Source organism: Crassostrea angulata, chromosome 2 (assembly GCF_025612915.1).
Source record: "Crassostrea angulata isolate pt1a10 chromosome 2, ASM2561291v2, whole genome shotgun sequence".
NCBI classification, from domain to species: domain Eukaryota; kingdom Metazoa; phylum Mollusca; class Bivalvia; order Ostreida; family Ostreidae; genus Magallana; species Magallana angulata.
The window spans coordinates 26,174,197-26,179,992 of NC_069112.1; positions in this window are offsets into that span (position 1 = coordinate 26,174,197).

Sequence of the window (5,796 nt, forward strand, 5' to 3'; positions counted from 1 at the left end):
CAGGAAAACTGAAACCTATCTGGCAGCATCCTCAGGTAGAGTAAATTCAAGTTTGTTCAAACCATGATCCCTGGGAGTAGGATGGGGCCACAATGGGAGTTGAATTTTACAAAAGAATATTTTGAGTAAATCACTAAAAATCTTTTTCATAGAAACAAGACAGTTAGGAAATCTGAAATGGGACACATTTTAAAGTATATACATGTATAGAGAAAAAAAAAACCTTTTACCAAAGAGCTGTGACTTAAATGAAAGCAACCTTAGATAGTGTAAATTAAGGTTCGTTAAAATCAAAATCTTAAATAAGGTGGTACTAATTTGGAGATCCAATTTTACAAAGGAAACGTTTTAATCTACTGAAATGTTAAGATATATTGTTTACTTATATGCAAACCTTTTGACAAATTGCCGATTCTATAAAACCGATTAGCCTTGGCCCCTAGACTATTCGTTGGTCTCACAAGACGTCAAAGTGTGATTTGATTTAAGCATTTTTGATTCAATACAAAATATTGAAGGTGATTTGGCAGAAGGCACAGCCTAGTTTAGCCCTCTCCATAAAACCAAACAATAATGCAGTCAAACGATAAGCGCATACGATTTTTATTGTGACGTCCTATTTTATAATTTCATATTAGGAAATATCTTTGCAAATGTTAGTATAACGTTTTGAACAAAACACTTTCCAAAGTATGAAGAGAAAAATGCTACATGCTATCTGAACATCACTTGAAAAGATTTACCATTAATACAGATAGTGTAATTCTATAGCATTTTCAAAGATAAAGTCAAAGTTTCCATCGCAGCGTGGAACATAAAAACGTGGTTAAATATTGTTACGTTGATTATTAATCACGTTATATGGAGTATCCGATACCGTAGAACCTAACGTTGAGTACGCATGGTTCTCATCCACAGTTGATAAGTCGACGTACGTCTGAGGAGATGTTTTGTTCTCTGGCACAAATGCGTCTGTATGGTGTCTGCTGGTTTTATTTTTTATGATATGGCGTGCCATGAAGAAGATTACAAAAAGGCTGATAGCTAACATTGTTGAGACACTTGCTATGATTGCTACTCCTGTTGTTGTTAGCTTGTTTTCTAAGAAAAAAAAGTAACATGTTGTATTCTATGTTTGGTTGATATATGCAATTTTTTTCAGGAAAAGATAAGAATTTAGTTTTAATTATTTTATATACTTACTCTATTTGTCGAATTCAGGCGCATTAATTTTGGCTCTCAAAAACGATCTTACTAGTGTGAAAGTAGATATCAAGACAATGTATTGAGTTTACCATTCTGTCAATTCGATTCAATGTTGTGAATTTACCTGTTACACAAAGAACACCGATCCATCCAGAATTGCAACCTTCGGTGCAAACTCCGTTATCTGCGGCACACGATTTACCATCTCTGCAATGTCCACAATCAAATCCACAGTTTGGGCCATATTTATAGGAAACACATTCTGACATTACAAAAAAAGAAGTTATACTATATTGCAAATTGTTAAGTAAAGTCAAAAACAAGAAGTTGATAATACGTTTTTAATTGTTTGAAATTTTGTTGTTGTTGCTTGGAAATTGATAGAAATATATGTCCATACAAGATAGTTTTGAGCAAATATGTTATGTATACAGGAAACTCTTGATGGCTCGAACATCGATCGCTTAAATTTCTTTATCGCTCAAAGTAAATCTAGGGTCCTGATTTTATGTATTACACATGTGATTAACATGACCTACATCTCCAAGAAAAAATAAATTATATGTTTTTTCACTGTCCATTTGATACTCTGTCATTTTTTCTTTGATTAGTATTATTCATTTTTACAACGTAATTCTATATAAAAAAAAAACTAAACGTGATGCAATAACGTTTAAAAATTCGTCTTGACATGCTGAAAGCAAGAGTTTGCTATTCGTTTGTTTGTATGTAAAGCAAGATCAATGGATCTTTGAACTCATTTACATCATACCTTGACAAAGAGGGGGTTTGAAGTTTTGACTGCAGCCATTGATGCAAGTCCCATCGTGTTTTTCACAAATTTCTTCTCTGATACAGTGACCACATTTAGCAGAACAGGTAGCATTGTAAAACCCGTCCTGGCATACTAAATATGCAACATATCAGTTATGTAGTTTAGAAGAAACATACAAAGAAAAAAAAAGTTGTGTTCGTTTTTTTTACTATGATAATCACACTTTGGTTGCTGATAGCATTATGCGATTTATACTGATAAGATTAACCAAATCCAAAAATTCGGCTTACCGAATATGAGTTTATGAGTTTCTTCCGATATCACCAAGTACGATTAGTATATAATTAAGGAAACACATTAAAATTTATGATCGTTTTACAATTGTTGTTCTTTTTTTGTCTAAACAATAGTGAAAACCGTATAGCAAGCCGATTATTCTTTTTAAAACAATTTATTCATGGGATAAAGTTTGTTGCATACCTATGTCGATAACGAAAATATAGCATAGCATGGGTGGATCCAGATTTTTAGGCTAAAACAGGTGCCCCACCTGTTTAAGGCAGGGGGTCTGGGGGCCGCCTAAGGCCTCCAATGGGTCTAGAGCAAAGCCCTGTTTGGGGTTCAGGGGACAGAGCTCATGGATTGTATAGATTTTGTTTTAGTAAAAATGAAGTCTTAAAACTCAGAATTTTGTTCTTCTTGCATTGATACTTCATAGTAATAAAATCACTTACAATTTTAAAGGTTTGTTGATTGGAGGCCTGCAGTACGGTAATCCCATACTGTTAAACCCTGTGCGTCGCAGATATATTAGAAGTTTTCTTACAAATGGCTGTAAATTTGTCAGTTTAAATATAAAATTCAATAAGACGATGTAAATGAAATTTAAAAAATAGAAAACCATACCTAACATGGAAGTATACAAAGTATAACCAATTACTTAAAGTTGGGTGACTGGTCCCATTTAAAATGGCGTAACTTAAATGCGCTTTCTTTGTACGTTACACAATTGAGCACACATGTTTTGTTCATAGTACATGTACACCGTTGAAATCTGTATAATGTAGAGAAACACCTCAAGTTTCCAGAAAAGTGATAATTAAGACTGGCTTTTGTACATTTTCTTTGCCAGAAGGAGTATGTTTATACATTATTTTCACAATTTTAGGAAATGAGCACGCCGGGTGCCCCCTTTTAATCCGCCACTGCGTCAAATAAAAAAGTAACCTATTGGTCATTATCTTAAAGTTTGCTTTAATATCATTTTAATAAAATGTTGCCCAGTTGTTGTCGTGCGGTTTTACATCAGTTTTAAAGAAAACAATCGAGTAAAATATCAAAAATATCGAAAAAGTAATATGTAAACGGCATGTACGATGTACTGGTGTAACATGTAAATGACTGACCTGACTGCTCGCACCGTTTTCCAACACGGCGAAGACCCCAAAAAAGGATAAATTTCTTAGATCGATAACTTGCTTATCAAAGATATTTTTTTCGATTGATTTTCTGCGTTTTTGATATATATAATTAGCAAATCATAATAAGTATATTTGATTAGTCATAATTATCATTATTTGTGCTGTTTTGTTTTGGTTAGTTTTCTTTTTTCATTTGCTGATAGGTCTATTCAATCAATATTTTTTTTATAAAGAATACCTGATTATGACATTGCTTAGATAAAGTATTTAAAGAAACGTAATATTTATTAAGAAATTAACAACGTTATTTAGTGAACATGGCGTTATGGATAGCAATTGCTCTGCTGGCATATTCCATGATGCGCGCTAGCGCATCATGGTAAATATGCCAGCAGAGCAATTGCTACTCATAACGCCATGTTCACTAAATAATCGTTGTTTATTACTTATATTTGCATTTTACCCCTTGGAGATCCCCTGTATTAGACCTTGACATTTAGATAAAACGTTAAGACTGCAATGTATTTTTTTTATTTTTCAACTCACATAGATAGTCAAGACTATATTTGTTAATATAAAAAATGATACGATGAAACAGTATCTCCCTTAAAATGTTAATGTAAGGAATATTTTAAATGTCAAATTGAGAACTATATTTTCACGCGTCGTTATCTGCGCATGACTGCCAACCGGATGTAAATATCTTCATTTGAAATGAAAGTTACAATTTGTAAATGTTGAATTTGCGAAAAATCCAGAAGTTTGTGTGACCGACTGCATGGACAGCTGATATGACATTTGGGACGAAACAGAAGTGGCAGTGGTGGTTTCTACGGGAATAAGTTCATTTTGGATAGCAGGGCGAGGAACTACAGCATGTTGCGCATCGCACATGATTACTGACGAGGTTTGTGTCTTCAGTGAAGATAATGTCGTACTTAGGGCTCTTTTTTTTGGGATGTTGAGACAGTCCTGCTGTAGGATCGTAATGAAGATTCGTTTCTGTGGCCTGATAAAAACAAAATATGACGTGCTTCCCATCCCGAGTCATTAAGCTGTTGAACAGTTGTGGCGCGGATGCAGTGTGGCGTGTACCTCTTTTCAACACCAGCATTTCAGGTAAAAAATTCTGAAAGGTGTGTTTGGATAATGGCTTGGATGTGAACCAAACTGCTCTTTCTGAATTGGCCAGGGCAGCTTTATCATACTGGTTGAACAGTGATGTGGCATCAGAGGGGTCTTTTCTAATAATAGTTTTAACATTTTAACCGGACAGCATTCTGTATCATCAGCATACATCCTCTTGTCGAATGGTGCTTCTGCACTTTTGATTCCACCTTGGAAATTTTTCTGCTGTGTGTCGTGTGATAAAGTTACGTATTCGCCATTTTCATCATTTTTAAATTCCAAAAACTTTAAGTTGAGTTGGTGGTCCAATTCCAGCCCCCTTGACAAGAAATGAATCGATGTGAGGAACCAAACAGCGTGTCTCAGAATGACTGGAGAAGAGGAGCCCTTTTTCAAGTAAGTGAAAATTTTTGGAAGGTCAGCTGGTTCTATGATTTCTTTGTGATTTGTGGGGAGGGAAGTTCCGGACATCATTCTTTCTTTCAACAAACCATCAAGTGCTCGATTAGCCATTTTAAATTCTTTGTTCCTCACTATATCAATATTTATATTGATATCTTGAAGATGGCGGTTTATAGCTCCTCTTATATTAATTAGAGAATTTTTATGATATACATCAGTGGAGGCATTCATAATTAGAATTTTTAGGGTGAGTCGGGTTTTTTTTTTTTGTGGGGGGGGGGGGGGGGTTGGTTTTTTTTTTTTTTTTGGTTGATTTTTTTATTTTTTTTTGTATTTGCATTTCTAATCAAGCGAACAAATTGAAATCCATGCCACACGTCAAACAATACTAATGTCATACATACTTTCATCATAAATAAAAGTAAAAAATGACTCATATTGGAAAATCATTAATTAATTAATCAATGTGTAATTATTGATGAATGCTGTTTCATATTGTTGCTATTTTTTTTTATACTTTTGATACGAAAACAAACAAGCTTCATGTCAGTTATTGAATGACGAATTCAACTTGGTCGAACAGTGTTTAATTGATTGCCGTAAAAAAGGGGCCCTTTAGGTCAAAATTTCACAAACATTTTTGTCCAATTCCAATTAGACATTTCGTTTTATTACAAACATACAGAGATATCTAAGCTTTTCTGTGTTTTAAGCATTTTATGACAATTCTACTTAGACAGGTTATCACTTCTTTGAGTAGCTTTTCAAAAACGTCAAATTTTGGTGTTGGTCTACAATTGTAAATGTCATACAATATGAACAAAAAAAGAACAAAACATTTTAAATATCCAGATAAATCTACAG